The following is a 25,405-nucleotide window of genomic DNA, read 5'->3' on the forward strand; positions in this document are numbered from 1 at the left end:
ATTAGCGAGTCTTAAAAACATATTGACTGAAAAATTAGTAATTGTGACTTTTAAAGACTCGCTTTGCGAGTCCTAAAAAAATATTAAAGACTCTCAAGGCAAGTCCTTCAAATATTTTGTAAAGAAGCATAAAAACACTCTTTCTTTCGAAAATATAGGATAAAAGGGATTTATTTTAGTCTCACCCAAGATATTTTTAATTTAAATAAAAAAAATTATGTTAACTAAAATAGAATTTATATATTAGAAATCTAATCCCTAATATACCACTAATGGATTGTAGCCGCAGACCCTCACCCTCACTCTCGATCTCTCCGTCGACGCACCCCTCACCCTCGATCTCTCTGTCGCCGCACCCTCACCCTCCCTCTCGATCTCTCCGTCGCCGCCTCTACCTCAGCCAGCCGATTGTAGCCGCACCGCCACCGTCGCCGACCGAATAGCACAGGCAGAAGGGACGATTCGCACGGAGCGAAGAGCACAGGCCGAAGGTATTAATCAATAATAATTTCCATTGCCAATAATAATAATAAAAAGGAAAAAAAATCAACCTAAGTTCTTGATATCTAAGCCAAGTGAAGTTGTTCAATATTAGTAGAAATGATGAAAATGAAAGAAAAATCAAGTCTGTCAACTTTTATTTTCTCATTTCTTTCTGGATATGATGCATGCTGGTTAATTGTATTTATGTATTTACATATTTTATAAAGATCATTGAGTCATTGCCTCGTTTGTTTGAACTTCGAACCATATTATTTTAGTTTGTGCTTTCATTCTATTGTAGATTGTGTGTATCTGGGTCTGGTTTTTCTGACCAATTTGAGTGTTGTTGATTTGTCTGGATTTTTTTGTACATATGTTTTTTTTTCTGTTCATTGGGTGATATCAAATAAAAGAAAGCTCGTGATTTTATTTTATTGTTCATCGGGGTGTATCACGGGATCCGTTTATTTCATTTATTTTGTTTTTCTGATGCATTCTTTCTGCCTGACCATTCAAGTAACGAAAATAGCATTTATAATTTATTCCATTGTTTGACGAAGTTTAAATATATTTGCGTAAATTGGTAAGCAGTGAATAAATTTTGCAACTTCAGAAAGTAGACCAATGTTATTCAGATTCTATATATATATATATTCATATAAATGGGGTGATAGTCTATAAAACCAGAGCTCACTGTGCAAGCTGAGCCAATCATGGACCCTTATGGCCCTTCTATAGTTGATGAAAATTTGGAAGCTATAGTGGTCAGGTTAGTTTTGGATTAACTTCTTTTTTGGGACATTTCATTGAAATTTATACATGATGATAAGTATTATGATCTGGCCATTAAACTGGTTTTTCAAGTGGATTAGTTGAATTTTGTTTGATTAATGAGCCAGAAGAAGAAAAGTTTGACTGATTTTGGTTATGGCAGTAAGGAGACTTTACCAGGTGGAGTTTCAGTCAATAAAAAGAGAGTTGAAAAAGGGCTTTCACAACTAAAGGTTTTCACTTTGTTTCTTTCTACTCTCTTCTGATTTTGGATTATCAAACCCAGTTTTAGATATTATTCAATTATGGAAGTTTATGGAACTAATAATAAACTATATTATATAATATAATCTCTTATACTATAACAAGCTCCCCTTTCTCCTTCAAGCAAGAGATGTTGGTCTCATTCTCACTTTCGTCTTGAGTAGTCTTTTATTTTTGTCTTTGGAAAGCAATTAATGTATGTATGCTAATATATAATATATTAAAAGCTACATGTGAGGATATATAATGATAACTTCCATGTCTAATTTCAGTAGCACTAGTAATTAATAATCTCCAAAAAGGCCCGTCGGCAACATCATTCAATTCCTGTTATGTATAATTCATCCCAATAAGGTTAATTAATTTCTCAATATATATATATATGTTTGCATAGCATGTTATATAGCTTGGTTCTTAGCAAAAATGGCATATATATGCATGCCTCTCCCCCTTGTGGTATTGAGGGTAATCAAATACTATCGATCAGATCATCACACTCTTCTTTGTATAGATTATTGAGTGGAACATCATCTATACCACTCATTAATATTAGTTTATGTAGCTATATATAGTTAATTAATTAGGAGACTCTAGCTATATACATGATATGTTTCTTGAATTTGGTTTGTCTTGTTCATGCAGCTTCTAATTGATGGTAACTTATTATTACAGTAACATAATTGCTGGTCCCTTTTGTGTGTTTATAATTTGTTTTTATTTGCATATTGTAATGTGGTACTGACAGCTTAAAACAATGGCCATGAGTACTTATCCCCAAAAAAATCAGAGCTCTATCTCGCCGTTCTCCTGACTCCGCTACTCTCTCCATTTCGCTGTCATCTCTTGGTTTTCCGAGGTACTCTTGCTCGTCTTTGGTGTGCGTGGCGTCGTCTCCGGTGGTGGCTGTTCTCTCTTCTTGTTAAAGGTTTGGCTGTTCTTGGACTTAGTGTTACAAATAGCATTTATTTATACTATGTACATTTGCTTTTGTTGATTTGTTTATACTATCTAATATTTTACAAATTTTTAGTAACGTACTTTATTAGAATATATAAAGCTGCTAATGTTTCCATTTGTACAAGTGTGGAGGTTGTGCAACTATTGAAATTGGTTTTGCAGCTTTTGAATTTCAAAGCTGGGATGGTTAGTTTTTATCTATTTAAAATAGTATAGATTTGTTAAGGATTAATATATATGTAATCACTGTAACTTTGTGATTTGGAGAGGGCTATACAAGGGTCCCGTTATTAGAACTGGAGAATTTCTTTTTTTGATGTTCTTTACATTTTAGTCAAATTTGTTTACTTGATAGGTGTACGAGTTTATATAAGAGTCTTGCTAGGAAGTTGCAAGGAAGAATATATATTTGAGAGTTATATATTGAGAATCCAATTAAAAGAAAGTGGAAAGGATCAATGAGAGAAGTTGACCGTTGTTTTCATTTGGTTTCAGTTTAATTTAAGAGTTTGGTCAAAGTATGTAGTTCACTAGTTGCTCCTGGGCCTTTTAAACAAAAAAATCTTAGTAGCTCCTGGACCTTTTAAACAAAATATCATATGGAGCGTTGTTATATAGGCACCAGTAGTGGTTGGTGTCTAACACCACCACATTTTGATGGGTACAATTTACTAGCAGATCATATGTATTTTATTCTAAATAAAAAAAGCTCTTAAAAGTGTTCATTAGACAAATGATAGTTGATACAAGGGTGACATGTAAAAGAATATACAAGTATGTATGCATATATTTGTTGTGTTGATTTTAACCGTTTTAAAAGAGCATGTCAACATCTGACATTTTTCTTTTTTTATAATGTTGATTAAAATGAATAGGTTAATATTTTGATTGGTCTTAAAGCATTGGATTGGTAGTTAATTGCAAGATGTATGTTGCATTTGATTTAGTTTTAAAAAATTTCAATATTTTATAATTTTGAATGATAACTGTACTATTTTAGTGGAGTTTGAATATCTTAGATATTCATCCGTAGTGAAGTAGGTTCTGGGAATTCTGTGTGTTGCGGTGATAACGGAAGATTGAGAACTTGCATGTCTTAGTGAAGTAGGTTCTGAGAATTTTGTGTGCTGCGGTGATATATGGATGAAAACCTGTGTGTTGTTTGATTTGATTGACATGTTGGTGTTGATTGTGACAAATGTCTAGGCTAGTAAATTAGGGGATATGCTGTCCAATTTTCTATAAATTGTTTTGTACTTAGTTTTGTGTGGAAATATAAAAAAGATGACTGCCACAATGATAAATTTGTGATCTGGATATTTAACATTTGAACCCTCATATGAACTTGGTTATCAAAATAATTTTTGATCCCCTCTTATGAATGCTCAGCGTGCCCTCTTTAATCATAGAAATGAATAAAGTATATGTTGCACTTGTTTAGTTTCACAACGGGTACAGATCTAAAAGCTCACTATGTTCTTAAAAAGACAAAGATAAGCAAATAAGTTGTCCCATCAAAAATTAAAATCACACAACTGCATTAGGCCAACATAAGTGACATTTTGTGTTTACTTTCTTGAATCATCCGTGTATTTACAATGCATGGTATTTTTCCTTTTTATGGAAGATATATATATATATTGTTGTTGAATTTGTATTATGGACTTATATAAACTTTATGCTGATGAATTTAACATTAAATAAAAAACTATCAATAATATTTCTTTTTTAAAATTTACATTAATATCTCAGTTGACTGGTCTTTGTAGCACCTTAATTTGACTTCCATAATAGCAGCTATTTGCCTGGCCTAATTTAGCTTTGGTCTCTAGATATGTCTCAAATAATTTTGATGTACTTTTGCCTCGTCTGTTACCAAACATTGGTCCCAAAACAATTACTTTATTTATTAAGTTGGATTTGTGTAATTAAAACAATATTCAACCATGTCAATAATAATATTGGTTAAAAGCATTTTAAAAGTAGTCCCAATATAATAGGTGAACTTTTAGGGGAGTGGTCCAGTAAATTAATTCAAAAAATTTATGTAATGGTTGGCTCAAGTAAATGTATACCAAAAAAAAAAGTATGGTCCAACTTTACTACATCACCAGCTTTGTATAAATAATTTGGTTATTGCATTTTTATGACTATTTTATACAATAAAATAAATTAGTTGCTCCAGACAATTAAAGGATCCCCTCCTATAGAATTAGAACAACGTTAATCAAAGATTAGATTTAATAATTGGTTAACTTTTGTGAGTCACTTTTGAGTAATTGATTATATACTAATCCCTATAATATACTAATACAACATATTGAATAAAATGATGATAATTTCTATGTTTTGTTGTTTCATGAGAAATGAGAATCCAAACTTTTTAGATAACGTGACAAATTGTGTGATGTTCAACCAAATATTAATATATCATATGAAGTTTAGTACTCATCTTGTCCGTGAGCTTTGCTATTTTAATTGTCACATCAGTTTTGGTATCAATATATATATATATATATTAATCAAACTTTCTCAAATATGTCTCAAGACATTTTTTATGCTTAGATTGATAAATATCTTTATTTTGGCTCACTTGTTAATATGAATATATATATATATATAAATTTTCATGTTATAACAAATATTTCAGGAATGATTTGTGTGTGGTTTAGACATTTTGTGAGGTATTTTGATTGATCATGAGCAAATATTAGTGAGCAGAATAAGTTGATTGTATATTTGCTAATGTGCTATGAATGATTAGTAATTTGGTTTATTAATGTCTGTGATTTGATAAACTAACTAGCTTGAGCACTTTTAAATTGAGACTAACAGATATGTATTCCTTAGTTTAAAGAACTAAGACTAACTACTTAAGCCATGAGAAAGTGTCGATATTCTTAGCTGTACAAGGGTCTTGTTTTTAGAACTTGAGAATTTCTTATTTTGATGTTCTTTACATTTTAGTCAAATTTGCTTTACTTGATAAGAAACATTGAGGGGAACTATGATATATGAGTGGTTGAAATGACCATGGCTATATATGCTTTGAATTTATTACCACTAATATAATTATAATTAAATTTTTGTTTTTTTTTTTTCAGTTCACCTTCGACAAGCCATATACTACTCAAGAAATTGATGAAGTTAGAGAAGAATGGGCAATGTTATTTTTACATTTGGTTAGAGCAAAATGAACGATGTTATAGCTAGCTAATTACAATACATATTTAGAAATTTTAAATTTATTTCGTAAAATTTTTTGCCATTTTTTTAGTATTTTCTTTTCAAATTCTTTTGATACATATTCGACACTCAAATGGATATGTATATTTTTAAATCAAAATTAAAATTGTAGCTGTATTTTTTTTTAAAAAAAATTACTTTTAAGGTCATGCAAAGTGAGTCCTAAAAAATTACCCGCGAGTCCTAAAAAACCTTAGTTTTTAAGGTTCTCAAATAGAGGACTCGCGTCCCGCGAGTCCTAAAAAATTTTTTAGGACTCGCAATGCTAGTTCTAAAAAACCCTTTTTGTAGTAGTGATATCAATTTGATTTTTAAATCTATTTACCCATGATAACAAAAAAAAGCTTGGGGATCTTTTGTCCTTTTCATGTTGTGTTGTACTATTCTTACTCTATTGTTGTTTTTTTTTAAAAAAAAAAAAAAAGAAGTTTTGTCTCTGGTTTTTATGCGTCGGTAAAAGTTATATATATATTTTTTAAAAACTACTTTTTCATGTGCAAAAAATATTGATTTTAGTTGCAAATTTTAAGGTTGGACAATTATCCGTAAATACATTTTTATTTTATTATATAGCCTATATTGATTTTGTGTTATCTCTTGGATAAATATATTGGGTTTTGAGATTACTTGGATATGATTAATTTGATCTTTTTATATTATAATTTTCTTATATTTATTTTTTAAATAATAAATAGTATTCAGAAAAATATTTTTACTTTTTAGTTTAGAAAATAAAAATAAAAATATATTTACCAAACACATTTTTATTTTTATTTTTTAAAAACTAAAAACAAAAATAGTTACCAAACGCATTTTTATTTTATAAAAATAAAAAAATATAAAACAAAAATATATTTTTTATTTTTATGTTTAAAAAATTTAAAAACAAAAATTTTACCAAACGCAACCTATATTGTTGCAAATGAGTTGTAATGCCCCGAAATCCCTAAGTCAGTTTAATGGCTGGATTAGTAGGCCGGGAGGGCCATAACTGTTTAATTATGCTATCAAATGATAATATGTACATGTTTATGTGAATTATATTATAATATGATGTTATATGCATGCATGTGGGTCCACATTTGAATATTAGAGTGTTTTGATAATTTGGCTCGTTGAGGGCATATTTGTATATTTGGGTACATATTGTGATTTGTGAATGAGATCCCATTATTATGGAGATATATTCGAGCTATTCGGCATGAGACGATCTTCTATTATGGATTAGCGGTTTTGTCATAACAGGGTCTTTTATTAGGATATTGGGTTATGAGAATGTTATTTGATGATAAATTGGGAGTTATTGAGATCGGGAGGAAATTCTAGGAGTTTTGACTATAATGTCCCCGGGGATGTTTTTGGGACCCCGAGCACCAGGTTTTATTTGAGGATACTTAAGCTTGAAGTAGCTTGTTAGATAGAACCGTATGTTAAAAACCTCTCGTTCTTTCATGTTAGTTCGTTTTACCGTCGAAGTGTTTTCGAAGAAATCTCGAGTTCTAGGAGTCGGAATCAAGCGAGGATCGAGGCATAGCGATCCTAGGAAAGATTAGAAGCTTCTTGACGGAAGGATTTGATGAGAAACAACCCAATCAAAGGTAATCTAAGTTTAAAGTTTTGAGTTTTTAGAGTTTCTAAGCTTAGAATTAGTTTTTGGTGAATCGTTGAGTTTTTGGTTCGTTTGAGCCTTGGGATTTGATGGTTTTGGATCATTGGAAAGCTTGGGAACTTTTATTTGTTGATTTGGAAGTGTTTAGGTATGTTTTTGGGAGGTTTGGGATGAAGGAAACCATGTTTGGGGATGGCTCTGGGTTGGGGGCCGCAGCCCTGTTCTTGGGTGCCGCGGCCCTAGCTCGAAGAAGCAGGTGGAGCGATTTTGCCTTTGCTGGGTGCAACGGCCCTAGGTGTAGGGCGCTGCAGCCCTGGCTCCTGGAGTGGCTGGGGGCCACGGCCCAAGGTGTTAGGGCCACAACCCTTGAGCAGGGTTGAGCCCATTTGAGTGTTTTGGCCCCGGGAACTTGGTTTTAGGCCTCGGGATTGTTCCCACTACCCGGATTAGTGGAGATTGATGTCCCGGAGGCTAGATCTTGGTTTGGGAACCTTTGTTTATCATTTTATTGATGGTGTCCCATATTTGGTTATGACTAGGTGACCGCTAAAGGACTAAAAGCCAGATCGTTCTCAAGGGTCGTTCTTGTTCTATTTCTCGCTCGAATCAGAGGTAAGAAAATTGCACCCTGTGTATGTGACATGCATGATTACTCTTGAGGCATGTTAATTGTGTAAGTGTGGACATGGATTGATTATTGAATGCTTAGCAAATCTTGCTCACTTGTGCATGGTACTGACTAATTAGTCAGATTTAGCAAAGGTGTCAGCATCAACTGCGAAGCTAGGACTTATTAGTCAAGTTCGGCAGTGGTACTTGGCATTGGTCACACAGTGCTGACTTATAAGTCAAGATGGCCTTAGCGTGTTCGACGCAAGCCAATAAAGATTAGATCTAATTGACATCTGCATTAAATGACTCAGAAGAGCGTTAATGCCGGACCGACCTCAAGTTCGATGAAAGCTAAAAGCGCTTGTGTGACTTACCCATCAGTCACTCATCTGTTAAGTTAGAGACTTACCCACCAGTCTCTCATCTGTTTAAGCTAGTGACTTACCCAGCAGCTACTCAACTATTTAAGCTAGTGACTTACCCAGCAGTCACTCATCTATTTAAGTTAATGACTTACCCAGCAGTCACTCATCTGTTTAAATTAGTGACTTGCTTGTTAGTCACTCATTATGGTTTACCAGAACCTCAAGTGATATTCACTCATCTGTTTAAGAGCTATAAGCTCTGTGTGATTATAATGATAATCAGTTGATAATATCTATGTTCATTATTGTATTTTTTTATTGGGCCTCGGCTCATGGGTGCTATGTGGTGCAGGTAAAGGGAAAGAAAAGCTCACCTAGCCTTGAGTGGAGAACTTAGGTGATGATGTGTACATATGCGGCCGCTTGACCACCACGGCCAAGGAGTTCTCAGAGGAACTAAGGGGTTTACCCTATTTTTGCTGCTTAGGTCGGCGGGTTTGTAAATTTGAAACAGTAATGACCAGTTTGAGTTGTAAATAACTTGCAAACGTTTTTTATGGGCTCATGTACAGTTTTATGTATTTAATAAAATATATCATTTATTTTTTATTGGTTTTTCACCTTAGCTTGTTAATAACACTTAGACGCACGTTTTTAACTAAAGGACTCGGGTAGCAGGTCAAATTTCCGGTTCACCATTCACCGTAACTGTTCTGGGATAACCAGGGTGTTACATGGGTATTGCAGACGAATATCTCTACATATATTATATCGATAAGCACAGTCATTACAAACAGGGAAAATACTAGTTTAGCCCTTGTGTTTTTCTCAAATACTCAATCAACTCATGTATTTTGTTAAATGACAATTCGAATCCTATGTTTTACAAAATGGATCAAAATAGTACCTTATACCCAATTTTGGTAAAAAAATTCAAATATAATCTTTCATTCTCGGCTCCTTAATCATTTTCTCCACTTTTCTGTACCCATCGCATTACTAACGACCCGAAAATTAATCTTATAATTGAAAATATTTTGATCGAAATCAGGTCTAGGGGTACTATATTTTGATCCATTTTGTAAAATATAGAATCTGAATTGTCATTTAACAAAACACAAAGACCGATCGCGTATTCGAGAAAAACACAATAGCCAAAATAGTATTTTCTCTTACAAAAATTCTCTATATATTCTTCTTTGACAGTGATCTGAAATTAAAAAATATATATTTATTATATATAAATGTCTATTAAAAGGAATTTGTTATGCTGTGTTAACAGAACTTAACAAAAAATGTTAGTTTTAACATTATATATCCTATTACATTAAACAGATCCATCCAATATTAATAAATATACTCAAGGGTTGCAACCCATGGAGGAAAAACGGATTAGAAGTATTAATTATTTTTTTATTGAGATTATGAAAAAAAAAAAAAAATCAAACCATTGTATTGATTTATATCTCTTCTATATAATAAGTGTGTAGATAACGGAAATTCTTTATTTAAACGGTTTTTATTTTTTTAATGTTAATTTTAACATAATATTCTTATATTTAACGGTAGTTTGTAAACACTTAAACTTAAATAAAATAAAATAAATAATTAAAAAAATTAAAATATGATACTTTTTTAGATAGTTTACAATGATAATTATTTAAAAATAATAAATAATTAAACAAATTAAAATTGAATATTTTTCAGATATTTTACAATGATAATTATTTTAAAATAATAGATAATTAACAAATTAAAATATGATTTTTTTAGATATTTTACAATAATAATTATTTAAAAATAATAAAATCATACGTTTTATAACTTAAATAAAATTTAATTAAACTTAAACTCACTTATTAGAATAATATCATATTAAACATATAATATAATGTACTATGAATTAACAACAAATTATTATTTAAAAAAAAAACTAGCAAGAAACTTAAATTTAAAATCCACGTATAATATTTAATATTACATTAAACATATAATATATAATCTCTTGTTGTCACTCCCAAATTAAAAAACTAGAACAAACATAAACTTAAACAAAAATAAATAAATTATTTAATTAAAACAGGATATTTATTTCAAAATTTATATGACATTAATATAAATTTAATCAAAATAATTAATTATTTTTATTTATAGAATTTATTAATTATTTTTATTAAATTTATATTAATGTCATATAAACTTCAAATAAATATCCGATTTTAATTAATAATTTATTTATTTTTGTTGAAGTTTATGTTTGTTCTAGTTTTTGAATTTGGGAATGACAACAAGAGATTATATATATTATATGTTTAATGTAATATTAAATATTATACGTTTATTTTAAATTTAAGTTTCTTACTAGTTTTTTTTTTAAAGTAGTTTGTTGCCAATTGATAGTAAATTATATTATATGTTTAATATGATATTAGTCTAATACGTGAGTTTAAGTGTAATTAAATTTTACATAAGTTATAAAAAGTGTGATTTTATTATTTTTTAAATAATTATCATTGTAAAATATCTCAAAAATATCATATTTTTATTTGTTTAATTATTTATTATTTAAAAATAATTATCATTGTAAAATATCTAAAAAAATATCTTATTTTAATATTTTTAATTATTTATTTTATTTAAGTTTAAGTGATGTTCAAAATTTATCGTTAAATATAACAATATTCTATTAAATATAACAATATTCCGTTAAATTTAACATTAAAAAATAAAAAACTGTTAAAATAAAAAAAAATTCGTTATCTATACACTTTTTATATATAAGATATATATATATATATATGGCTGCACTCTTAATGGTTACTACTCATGGATGGTTACTTTAATATTAACTATTGGATTAAAATTAATGGTCTATATTTATAGTTGTTAATTGATATTTCTAAAAATAAATTTTGATTTTTTCAAATTTTTGGAAATGTTACCTGATGAAAAACGTGTATTTATTATGGAAATATAATATTGTAAACTTTTTATTTTTCAAATACATGTCAATTTCTAAATACAGCTAGTGTCTCTCATGAGTTGAAAACAACATTAATTATGACAAAAAGGAAATAACTAAATTTGAAATTAATGTAGAAAAAAAATATTTACCTATTGGTGACTTGCTATACTAAGTCACTATGTTGCCACATCATTATAATTGTTAGTACCCATCTATGGGTAGTAACCATTGAGAAGTCTTCCATATATATATATATATATATATAAAGAGATACATTTTTTTGGCAGTAAAAAAGAGCACATCCAATCATGTTCTCTATTTTTTAGTTAAATTTGAGTTAAAATGACTAAAATATTATTTTATAAGTTACTTTTAACTTAACACCTCCAATAAAACTCTCTATTATAGCTAGTTATTAAATAATTTAATATTTTTTTTATGAAATACACATTGGTTCTATAAATATACATTTTATTAAAATAATAATCAAATAGTGATAATGATGATAAAATAATAATAAAATAAAGTTTAGCTAGCGATAGAGACTCTTTATGTTTGGATAGCCAAAAAGGTAAAAGTTAAAATGACTAAATTATAGCTATCTCCTTGGAGTGATTTAAAATACAAAATAAGTTTATTGAGGATTTAACTAGTGTGGTTGGAGACGCTCTAACAATACACCTATTTATTTTAAAGGTTGTCACGGGATTCAAAACTTCTTACCAGTTCAAAAATTCTCATCACTTAGAGCAACTCCAATGGTGGCTACCCCATTAGTTGCTTAACATGTACAAATCATCCTAAAATATAATTTTTTATTTTCTCTCTCATCCACATCACTTTTAGCAACTTTTTTCATAAAAATGCTCCAATGCTAAGCCACCCCAAAGGTTGTCAACTATGGCCCCACACATTATTATTTAATATATTATTTTGTAATTATAAATATTGTCACACTAAATTTTTTAAATCCATATATTAATATAAATAAATGTTACATGAAATTTAAATTAGACGAAATTTAAAGGAGCTTATAAAATGACATAATCATAATTAATCAATCTAACATAATTAAAAAAATGCTAATTAAAATTATTTCCAAATTTTGACCATATGTGTTCTACCAAGTCCGCCTGAAGATTGCAATGAATATTTCTCTCACGAATTTCAGCATTTCTTTGAAGCATTGTCGGGAAGTCAGAAATAGGTCCATGCAATACTTCAACCATTAGGGTGTCAGCGGGGCCGTCATCATAATTAAAATCAAACAAACTCTCATATGCATCTCTTTCATCCTCGACAATAATGTTGTGCAATATGATGCATGCATACATAATATATTTGAGAACTTCTCTTTGCCAAAAACGTCCTGGTCCTCGTACAATAGCAAAATGAGATCGAAGTACTCTGAATGCTCGCTCAACATCTTTGCGTACCGCTTCTTGGCATCGGGCATATGATTTTCTTTTCTCTCCTTGAGGCAGTGGGATAGTTTTAACAAATGTACCCCACTCTGGATAGATACCATCTGCTAGATAGTACCCCTTGTTGTATTGTGTGCCATTTATCGTAAACTCAACTCTCAGAGCTTGCCCTTGTAAGATATCAATGAATAATGGGGATTGATTTAACACGTTGAGATCATTATTGGATCCTGAAACACCAAAAAATGCATGCCATATCCAAAGATCTTGTGACGCAACTGCTTCGAGCATGATTGTTGGTTTGCCGTGATCACCTCCCGTGAATTGGCCTTTCCATGCAACTGGGCAATTTTTCCATTTCCAGTGCATACAATCAATGCTTCCCAACATGCTTGGAAAACAACGCACCTCCCCCATTTGAAGTCAGCGACGAATGTCCCCAGCATTGGGCCGTCTTAAATATTCAGTCCCAAAAATATCATTCACTCCTCGAACGAAATTGACTAGACATTCAATAGCAGTAGTTTCACCAATTCGAACATACTCATCAACATAATCAGCAGGCGCTCCATATGCCAACATTCGCATAGTTGTGGTGCACTTCTGTAATGGCGAAAGCCCCCTTCTACCGACTGCATCAAACCTCATATGGAAATACTCTGAATGATTTTCTAGAGCTTGCTCTATGCGTAGGAATACATGTCTACACATTCTAAATCTTCTTCGAAATTGATATTCTGTATACACCGGTTCATCAGAAAAGTAGTCATCGAACAAATGTTGGTGTCCTTCTACATGACCCCTATCAATGTGGGCTCTCTTTCTTCCTTGTCTTGTTGAGCTACCCCCATCCATGAGCGCTTTGAAATATTGATCATCATGATCGTCAGTACACTCTGAAATTATGATATCCCTAGACTCATATTGTCGTATGGCTTCGGAGAATTTGGCGAATTCATTGTCGAACTTAGAGTATATGATATTTGGGAATGAAAAATGAATGAGAGAGTAAAATGAAGGATTGAATGGAGAGTTGAGAAAAAAGAAGATTGAAATTTGGTATTTATAGACATGGTGACATATATATGTAGCCGTTAAAATATAGTCGTTACAATGTAGCCGTTAAAATGTAGCCGTTAAAATATAGTCGTTAAAATATAGCCGTTAAAATGTAGCCATTACAATTTAGCCATTAAAATAAAGGATAATTTATTTAAATAAAATAAAATACATAATAATGCGGTTGATAAAAATACATAGCAATTACAACTTCAAGATATTATTCTTAATATAAGTACACAAGTTTTATGATCTTTCTTTTGTTCTGGAGTCATGTGCGCATGTCCATGATGAGATAATCCATGTATTTTGTCATCCTATTATCTTTTGCCTCTTTCTCCTTTATCGCCACCAATTTCTCCAATACAGATGCTTTCCGTTCACTAATCTCTATAAATCTAGTATGTGTGTCTTTTTTTTCCTTCCCTTTTCTCTTTGCTGCCTTTTGGCCAGTAGGGCGCACTTCACGTACTTCATCATCACTGATGTCTGCATTGGAAGAAGAAGTAAATGCCCCTGATTCTGACACCTTTGTTCTCTTACCACCTTTTGGTTGGTAATTGTATTCCATTTCGGCTCATCCTTTAGCAATCTCCAATAGTCCACAAGCAGAAAATTTGAGTTGCTATTTTCAGATTTGTACAGTTGATGTGCATTCTCAAGAATTTTCTCATCAGACCAACCACAATGATGTGCATGTTGTACTCATTTATAACACTCATTGAAACACGCGACCTTTTGATTCATCTTGTTCCAATGATATTTTCATTGCCTTCCAGTTCTTGCTTGCTCGCCTTTTTGGTTGGTGTTGTAGTATTCTGCGATCCGAGCCCAGAAATGTGTAGAAGTTTGGTTATTCCCCACAATGGCATCCTTAGATGTATTAAGCCATCAACTTATCAGAAGTATAGTGGCTTCCTTGCTCCATTTGACTTTACCTTTATGCCTTGATTCATCTTCATTGTGTAGAACTACATTTTCCAGCCCTTCAACACCATGTTTAGGTTGGGTTTTAGAGACAGATGTCGATGATGTTTCATGATTCAAATCAATACTAGACTTTTCCATACTTGGCTTGTAATTTCTTGAAACCATTTCGGGTTGGTGTAGGGAAGGCATATGAAAGGCATATGATAGTGAATTTGGTTGTGTGAAGAATGGAGCTTGTTGGGGCGTCTCAAAAGAGCCAAAATTTTGGAAAGGGTAGGAGGATATAGGCTAATTTTGAGAATTTGGAAAACTTTGGTTAAATTGAGAATATTGAAAATTTGGATTTTGGGGATTAGTAGAAGGAGTATTTTGAAAATTTTGATTGAAATGAGAATATTGAACATTTGGATTTTGAGGGTTGGTATGTGGAGAATATGATGAATTTTGAAAATTTTGAGAATATTGAAAATTTGGATTTTAGGTGTTGGTATTTGGAGAATTTTGTGAATCCATTGGTAAGAAAAGGAATTTTGTGATATTGATAATTTGGAAGAAAAATGTATGAAATTGTGTGAAAATTGAATGAAATAGATGAGTATTTATAAAAGAATTTTTTTTAATATATTGTGTGCTAACAATAATATAAACGATAATAATTTATACCGTTTTTTACCTCAACGGTAATATTTTACTACATATAATAGATATATGTATATTTTTTTTTAAAAAAAATGATAGTACCATTGCCTTACCGAGGCAACGGCCGCTTCAAATTTGAAAAGCTACCATTTACTCTAATGTTAAACCATCAACCAATTATATAGCCTGTCAGAAAGCTACTTCTTTGACCATGGACGTTGGAGTTGCTCTTATATGCTATTAATTCAAAACATGACGATTCAAGATATAACAATGAATACATTACCTCTCTTTACGTAGAATCTCAGAGAAACTTCAATTTTAGTGGTCATGAATATATCGACATTTAAGGTGAGATTGCCTAAGATTTATGATTTTCATTTATTTGAATTGTGAATGTATTTGTAAACCTTTTCACAATATCTCTTTGTGCTATTGATACATGTTATGTGTCTCCAAATTAAAGTATTCTGAAATAGTCTGTGATACGAGACATAAAAATATATTGGTTTTTTTTTTTTTTTTGCAGCCCCTTTTTGTACATCTCTGTTGAGAGAAATAAAAAATAATAACATTTTGTGTTTTATTTTATGGAGTAAATGTGAAGTGGCTTTGATGACAGGAGGAGCTTCAGGAATTGGGTTTGAGAAATCAACTGAGTTCGGCAAACATGGAGCCTCCACTGCCATTATGGGACGAAGAAAACAAGATATTGACTATACTGTATCTGCTCTTCGATCATTTGGAGGTTTTTTCTCTTTCATGTCGACTCAACAGAGATCTAATAAATGGAGCAACTTAGTTGTTAATGAAACTTTTCTGTTTGGTTGATCGTAAGTGAATGTCTTGTTAAACATACTTGTATATAGCCAAAGACACTTTAATATTCTTCATTAATTATTCATTGATATACATGTTTATATACATATAATTATAAATATATTATACCACTACTATAAAACTGGGCTTTCCCGATACCCAACTACAACAGTCAACTCTGTTGACTGTCGTAATTGCTTAGCGAGACTCTACGCCGACAGTTAAAAACTGTAGGCATAGAGACCAACGCCGACAGCTAATAATTATCACTGTTGCTTTTGATTGTCGCTATTGACCCCAACGCCGACGGTTAATTTGAGACTAATGCCGACAGTTAAAATGTGTCGTTATTGACCCCAACGCCGACAGTTAATTCGAGACCAATGCCGATAGTTAAAATGTGTCGCTATTGACCCCAATACCGACAGTTAATTCGAGACAAATGCCGATAGTTAAAAATTGTCATTATTGAGCCGACAGTTAATAAAAGCGCAATACCGACAGTTATAAAATGTCGTCAAAGTCCAAATAAAAAAATCTAAAAATATAATTGATAAATAATTTAATTTTAAAAATAAACTAATTTTTTTTAAATATATATTTATAAAAATTATATATATTTATTAAAATTATTTAAAACTAATTTTTTTTTCTAAAATTTTCATATTATTAACTTTTATATTTATAATAATTTTTATATTAAAATTTAAATTTAATTATATAATGGGATAATAGATTGATTTATGTCCCAAATTAGGTATTATTTATTGGAATAATTAATAAGTGACATTAAAATTTAGAAATGGAGAATAGATTGAATTTAAAAAGTTTTACTTTTTGTTAAATTTTATTATTATTTCAATAAATAATAAGAAATTTTTAAAGTTGATGAAAGATTTATCAAGAATTAAAGATTTATATTTTAAATTATGAGAATCAAAATAAATAAATAAATGATTAACCAATTGGTATATTATTATTGGAAATAAATATCAAGATGCTTTTAATTTGATTAAAAAAGAAATTGTGTTAATTAAAAATGAATTTATATAATAAAAATCAAATTTGTTTTGTAATTAAATAAATAAGAAAAGTTTAAAAAAAAAACTGAAACTTAAAGGGAGTTTTGAGCTAAATAACCTTAAAAAAAATTATGTTAGCTATGTAACCTTCATTTTTCAAAATTTAGCTACACTAACTTCCTCCTCTAATGAAACTTTTATATTCCAATAATGTCCTTTTTATTTTTATATTTGTTTTTAATTAAAATAATAGAAAATTAGATTTAAAAGAAAAATTTAAACAAAAACATATTCAACCCCCCATCATTCCTCCATCCACCATTTTTTCTTCATAATCTCTTCAAATCCTATCAAATCTCTCCAAATGTATAGAAATATTATTTTGTGACACACTTACATACTGATTTCAGTGACATTGTTGGAAAAAAGTGATTACATTAAGGTAAGTAAATGAGAAACCCTAATTTTTTAATTTTTGATTTGAATGTAAAAACAAAGAAAGTTGTATTTTGTTTGCTTAGATGTTTATTTTTTCATATATATGTGGTAAAAATAACAATAAAAGTACCTTGTTAGCCATATTATAACTATTTTGTGGTTTTTGAGTTGAAAATGGCGTTTTTCGAAATGAAACTCGTGAAGAAGATGAAACGCAGATCTCGACTGTGTACATTTGAGCTCTACTCACGTCAGTCGAGAAGATAGTTACAGTAGAGCTCGACCAAACATGGTTGAGATACTAGTAGAGCTCAACTGTTGCTTAATTATTGCTGATTTAGATAGTAGTTGAGGTTCACTGGATTTGGTCAAGATTAGTATTTTAAATTTTGAATCTTTCTTGATTTGAATGTTAGAACTAAATATTTGCATTTTGTTTGCTTACAAGTTTGTTTCTTTATAAATATGTGGTAAAAATAACAATTAAAGTATAATGCTACCCATATCATTACCATTTTGTGGGTTTTGAGTTAAAAATAGTGATTTTGCAAAGTGAAACCCATGAAAAAGATGATATTGCTTAGTTCTTGCCTTGGTACAATCGAGCTCAGCTAGGTAGAGATGTTCGAGATAATGGTAGAGCTCAACCGTTGTTTTATTGTAGCTAGTTGAGATACTAGTAGAGCTCAACTGATCTTGGTTGAGATTTATATTTGTAATCTATAAAATTGTTTCATCAACATTTTTGTCAAAAAGATAGATTACATTCTTTGTAAAAGAAAATATTAAATTCAATCTATATGTTAATTCTAGTAGTAGAGCTCAACTGTTGCTCAACTATAGTTGGTTGAGATACTAGTAGAGCTCAACTATTGTTCAACTATAAGTGATTGAGATATTAGTAGAGCTCAATTTTTCTCAACTATAGTGGGTTGAGTACTAGTAGAGCCTAACTAGACTTGGTTGAGATGCGTATTTTTAATTTTAAACTTATTAATTATAATTTTAACATTAAATAGATTTCTAATGTTAATAATCTATTCTCGTTACAGGAATGACTCGAGTGGAAATCTATGCTCAATATGATGGGGAATGGAAGAAAGAGCAAGGGTTGTATAAATGGTCACCAAAGAATAAGGAAGTTATATCTATCATTGTTGATGACTCCAATATTACTTTTGAGGTGGTATTGGAGAAATTGTATAAGAAGATTGGGGTGAATCAAAATGATATCGAATTGAAAATAAGTTACTTACCTATCATTGTGGGAGAAAATATGCCACCACTCATTTTACGAGGGGATGAATGTCTTGCAGCTTATCTTTTGGATTGTGGAGAGAACAATCGTAGAGTTCACTACGTGTGGAGCTCATTAAGAGAGAAGATATATGTGACATGGAAGTTGAACGCAACATGAAAGAAAATGAACAAAGTTTAGTAGATGATTACTTTGACCGTGAATTCTACTTTGAAAATAATATTTGTGATGCTGCTTCTGCACCAGGCGAAAGTGGTGTTAATCTAGGTTGTGAACCTGTGGACCTTCTTAACAAAATGACAACATCATCATCTCCAACTCCAAATCACATTGACCCACTGAACTACTATGATTCGTTGGACCACCATGATGAACAAAAACAAGTCCCTAGTGAAGACACATTTAGTTTCCCAAATGGGTTAGATTTGGCAATTGGTCAAGAATTCAAGAACAAAGATGAGATAAAAACTAAGTTGAACGATATTGCAATAAAGGCTTGCTTTGAGATGAAAATTAATAAATCTACCAAGTCATTATATGTGACAAAATGCATTGACAAGTCATGCAATTGGGCAGTGCGTGCATCAAAAGTTACCAACTCAGAGCGTTTCTCAATACGAACTTATTGTATCACTCATGCTTGTTCCCTTATTAGCCGTGTTGACCCTTGTTTTGGTCAACTGACACGGAGTCAAAACGCTTGATGTGGATAGATGTGTTGGAATGAATATAATGACAAAAACAGTAAAGGACACAAGAAATTATAGTGGTTCGGCCCCAAGAACTGGTAATGACCTACGTCCACTTAAGCTATTATTGATATGAGATCTCAAAGGAGTGATCAAAGAACTAGGGTTCTCTGAGTTTCACAAACCTGAGAGAGATAAATAGTACAATCGTAATACAATAGCTCTAATTCTCTCGTAAGTATGTAATTTTAATTAAGCAAAAGCCAAAAGTCCCTTCCTTGAGCTATCTTTCTCTATTTATAGGCTTAAGGAAGATTACATGAATTTGTTACATATATTCTCTCCTAATTAATCGCAAAATCAGGAATCATTGGAGACAATCTCGGAATTGATTATGATCTCCATAAGATCATCTTGAAATATGCGGAGTGTACAACCATGCTAGTCGTAAGGAAAACTCAACTGCCACGCTAGGTATGTCTTACTGGTCGATATTCGAACAGAACTCTGCCAGGTGTCAGCCACGTGTTTAAAATCTCCTGCCACGTCAGTCATGCCTGTTTTTTGGATAACAAGCCGGAAAAAAAAAGCATCGTCAAGCAAGTGCTGCAATAGTTGCTAATATCGTGAGGTCAAGTTTCGATGGTCAAAAAGAGACACCGAAGCCAAAAGCAATAATGACGATTATGCAGAACAATCACATGCCAATGACATGTTGGAAAGCTTGGAAAGGGAAAAAACTTGCGAACGACCTTCTTAGAGGTTCACTTGAATTAAGTTTTCAAAATCTTCCAGCTTACTTATACATGGTTCGAAAGATGAATCCAGGTACGATCACGCGTTTGGAGGTGGATGAAGATTCTAAATTCAAATATGTTTTCCTAGCATATGGAGCATGCATCAAAGGATTTTGTTGCATGAGAAAGGTTATTGCGGTGGATGGGACTTGGTTGAAGACCAAGTACAAAGGTGTAATGCTCATTGCGCACAACAGCACAAGATGGTAATTTTCATCAATATCCTATTGCTTGGGCTGTGGTTGATTCAGAGAATGATGCTTCGTGGTCATGGTTCCTTACAAAGTTATAAGAACTTATACCAGATGATAGTAATTTAGTCTTTATTTCAGATAGAAATCAAAGCATCATCAATGGGGTGTCAAATATTTATAGGAAGTTACAACATGGGCATTGTAGGTGGCATCTATCTCAGAATATTAAAGCACGTGTCAGAGTTAAAGGTGTCATAAAATTATTCGAAGAAATTGCCAATGCCTATAAAGTTTCCGACTTCAACAAACTCTCTGATGAATTGAAGAATAGATATCCCGTAGCAGTGAAGTATCTTGAAGAATCAAATCTCACACTTAGTAAATGGGCGAGATCTCACTTTAGAGGCTGTCGGTACAATATTATGACTACGAATGGTGCAGAATCTATTAATGCAGCACTGAGGGAACCTAGAGAGTACCCTATCATTGCATTGTTGGAGGCTATGCAGGCAAAAGTCTCTGAGTGGTTCAACAATCACCGCAATATTGTGGCATTTATCAATACAAAGTGTACACCTTTAACTCCAAAGGCAGACAATATTATTCGAAAAAGATTCAAGAAAGCATCGGAAATGAATGTGAAACAGCTTAATAGATTTGAGTATGAGGTTACACGTAAAGAAAATGATGCCATAATTGATTTAGGTAAAAGACAATGCTCATGTCGTGTCTTTGACCTTCATCAACTTCCATGTGTGCATGCATTAGCATCATATGAGCAAGCTGGAATAGAAGTGTATGATTTATGCTCTAATTATTATAAGTTGGAAACTTGGGCGTTGGCTTATGTTGATACCATTTATCCAGTCTCTCAATAAGAAGATTGGGATATCAATGAAGTTGAAGTATTGCCGAAGGTATTGCCTCCAAATGTCCCAATCAAGCGTGGTAGAGCAAAATTGAAAAGAATCCCATCAGTTGGTGAGGGAAAAAATGGATAAAAAGGTGTGGTTTATGCGGGCAGCCTGGTCACTCCAAAAAAACATGCCCCTTTCGAGCCACAACATCTAAATTGTAATTGTTGATGGATATGCTTGTTTGAATTACTATGGTTAATTTATATCATTGTATTTGAATTAATTTAAATTTTCTTGTGATTACTTAAGATGAACCTCGACTTCCATGAGTAGAGCTCGACCATGGATGGTCAAGCTTTGCAAAGATTGATAAATATTCCAGTATAGAACGCCTGACATGAGTAGAGCTCGACCGTCAATGGTCGAACTTTGTAAAGATAGATAAATATTCCAGCATAGAGCTTAACTGACATGAGTAGAGCTCGACCATGAATGGTCAAGCTTTGTAAAGATAGATAAATATTCCAACATAGAGCCTGACTGACATGAGTAGAGCTCAACTGTCAACAGTCGAGATTTGGAAAAACTAATAATAATTTCATCATAAAGCTCAACTGTCGTGAGTAGAGCTCGACTGTGTCAATATGTTTAATAAGAATAATTTAATATTAATAAATGTATTTTCTTGTATAAAAATATTAATAAAATTTCTTGTATAAAAATATTTGTATTTTCATAATTTTCCTATACTAAATGTCACATTTATCAATTTCTTGAATAAAAATATTTGTATTTTCATAATTTTCCTAGACTAAATGTCACATTGATTAATATTCAATTATTCTTATTAAACATATTGACACAGTCGAGCTCTACTCACAACAGTTGAGCTTTATGATGAAATTATTATTAGTTTTTCCAAATCTCGACTGTTGACAGTTGAGCTCTACTCATGTCAGTCGGGCTCTATGCTGGAATATTTATCTATCTTAACAAAGCTCGACCATCCATGGTCGAGCTCTACTCACATCAGTTGAGCTCTATGCTGGAATATTTATCTATCTTTATAAAGTTCGACCATCCATGGTCGAGCTCTACTCACGTCAGTTGAGCTCTATGCTGGAATATTTATCTATCTTTACAAAGTTCGACCATTGACGGTCGAGCTCTACTCATGTCAGGCGTTCTATACTGGAATATTTATCAATCTGTGCAAAGCTCGACCATCCATGGTCGAGCTCTACTCATGGAAGTCGAGGTTCATCTTAAGTAATCACAAGAAAATTTAAATTAATTCAAATACAATGATATAAATTAACCATAGTAATTCAAAACAAGCATATCCATCAACAATTACAATTTAGATGTTGTGGCTCGAAAGGGGCATGTTTTTTTGCAGTGACCAGGCTACCCGCATAAACCACACCTTTTTATCCATTTTTTCCCTCACCAACTGATGGGATTCTTTTCAATTTTGCTCTACCACGCTTGATTGGGACATTTGGAGGCAATACCTTTGGCAATACTTCAACTTCATTGATATCCCAATCTTCTTATAGAGAGACTGGATAAATGGTATCAACATAAGCCAACGCCCAAGTTTCCAACTTATAATAATTAGAGCATAAATCATACACTTCTATTCCAGCTTGCTCATATGATGCTAATGCATGCACACATGGAAGTTGATGAAGGTCAAAGACACGACATGAGCATTGTCTTTTACCTAAATCAATTATGGCATCATTTTCTTTACGTGTAACCTCATACTCAAATCGATTAAGTTGTTTCACATTCATTTCCGATGCTTTCTTGAATCTTTTCAAATAATATTGTCTGCCTTTGGAGTTAAAGGTGTACACTTTGTATTGATAGATGCCACAATATTGCGGCGATTGTTGAACCACTCAGAGACTTTTGCCTGCATAGCCTCCAACAACGCAATGATAGGGTACTCTCTAGGTTCCCTCAGTGCTGCATTAATAGATTCTGCACCATTCGTAGTCATAATATTGTACCGACAGCCTGTAAAGTGAGATCTCGCCCATTTACTAACTGTGAGATTTGATTCTTCAAGATACTTCACTGCTACGGGATATCTATTCTTCAATTCATCATAGAGTTTGTTGAAGTCGGAAACTTTATAGGCATTGGCAGTTTCTTCGAATAATTTTATGACACCTTTAACTCTGACACGTGCTTTAATATTCTGAGACAGATGCCACCTACAATGCCCATGTTGTAACTTCCTATAAATATTTGACACCCCATTGATGATGCTTTGATTTCTATCTGAAATAAAGACTAAATTACTATCATCTGGTATAAGTTCTTATAACTTTGTAAGGAACCATGACCACGAAGCATCATTCTCTGAATCAACCACAGCCCAAGCAATAGGATATTGATGAAAATTACCATCTTGTGCTGTTGCAATGAGCATTACACCTTTGTACTTGGTCTTCAACCAAGTCCCATCCACCGCAATAACCTTTCTCATGCAACAAAATCCTTTGATGCATGCTCCATATGCTAGGAAAACATATTTGAATTTAGAATCTTCATCCACCTCCAAATGCGTGATCGTACCTGGATTCATCTTTCGAACCATGTATAAGTAAGCTGGAAGATTTTGAAAACTTAATTCAAGTGAACCTCTAAGAAAGTCGTTCGCAAGTTTTTTCCCTTTCCAAGCTTTCCAACATGTTATTGGCATGTGATTGTTCTGCATAATCGTCATTATTGCTTTTGGCTTCGGTGTCTCTTTTTGACCATCGAAACTTGACCTCACGATATTAGCAACTATTGCAGCACTTGCTTGACGATGCTTTTTTTTCCGGCTTGTTATCCAAAAAACAGGCATGACTGACGTGGCAGGAGATTTTAAACACGTGGCTGACACCTGGCAGAGTTCTGTTAGAATATCGACCAATAAGACATTCCTGGCGTGGCAATTGAGTTTTCCTTACGACTAGCATGGTTGTACACTCCGCATATTTCAAGATGATCTTGTGGAGATCATAATCAATTCCGAGATTGTCTCCAATGATTCCTGATTTTGCGATTAATTAGGAGAGAATATATGTAACAAATTCATGTAATCTTCCTTAAGCCTATAAATAGAGAAAGATAGCTCAAGGAAGGGACTTTTGGCTTTTGCTTAATTAAAATTACATACTTACGAGAGAATTAGAGCTATTGTATTACGATTGTACTATTTATCTCTCTCAGGTTTGTGAAACTCAGAGAACCCTAGTTCTTTTATCACTCCTTTGAGATCTCATATCAATAATAGCTTAAGTGGACGTAGGTCATTACCAGTTCTTGGGGCCGAACCACTATAATTTCTTGTGTCCTTTACTGTTTTTGTCATTATATTCATTCCAACACATCTATCCACATCAAGCGTTTTGACTCCGTGTCAGTTGACCAAAACAAGGGTCAACACGGATAATAAGGGAACAAGCATGAGTGATACAATAAGTTCGTATTGTGAAACGCTCTGAGTTGGTAACTTTTGATGCACGCACTGCCCAATTGCATGACTTGTCAATGCATTTTGTCACATATAATGACTTGGTAGATTTATTAATTTCCATCTCAAAGCAAGCCTTTATTGCAATATCGTTCAACTTAGTTTTTATCTCATCTTTGTTCTTGAATTCTTGACCAATTGCCAAATCTAACCCATCTGGGAAACTAAATGTGTCTTCACTAGGGACTTGTTTTTGTTCATCATGGTGGTCCAACGAATCATAGTAGTTCAGTGGGTCAATGTGATTTGGAGTTGGAGATGATGATGTTGTCATTTTGTTAAGAAGGTCCACAGGTTCACAACCTAGATTAACACCACTTTCGCCTGGTGCAGAAGCAGCATCACAAATATTATTTTCAAAGTAGAATTCACGGTCAAAGTAATCATCTACTAAACTTTGTTCATTTTCTTTCATGTTGCGTTCAACTTCCATGTCACATATATCTTCTCTCTTAATGAGCTCCACACGTAG

General features: G+C 32.2%; 1 long non-coding RNA gene and 1 pseudogene across 2 annotated transcripts; one reads left to right on the forward strand and one right to left on the reverse strand.

Moving 5' to 3' along the window:
- The first annotated feature begins 240 nt into the window (after positions 1-240).
- LOC133831148 (uncharacterized) lies at positions 241-5,719 on the forward strand. Of its 2 annotated transcripts, none has more exons than XR_009892423.1 (4): positions 241-491; positions 1,418-1,487; positions 2,264-2,443; positions 3,351-3,405. It is a non-coding gene; the product is annotated as an uncharacterized LOC133831148 (long non-coding RNA). The 2 variants fall into 2 exon arrangements; XR_009892422.1 differs by lacking the exon at positions 3,351-3,405 and adding an exon at positions 5,580-5,719 and having other exon boundaries at positions 242-491.
- Positions 5,720-12,354: 6,635 nt separating this feature from the next.
- LOC133832833 (uncharacterized) lies at positions 12,355-13,551 on the reverse strand (annotated as a pseudogene).
- Positions 13,552-25,405: the final 11,854 nt, after the last annotated feature.

The sequence above is a fragment of the Humulus lupulus genome, chromosome 4, assembly GCF_963169125.1.
Source record: "Humulus lupulus chromosome 4, drHumLupu1.1, whole genome shotgun sequence".
Taxonomy (NCBI): Eukaryota; Viridiplantae; Streptophyta; class Magnoliopsida; order Rosales; family Cannabaceae; genus Humulus; species Humulus lupulus.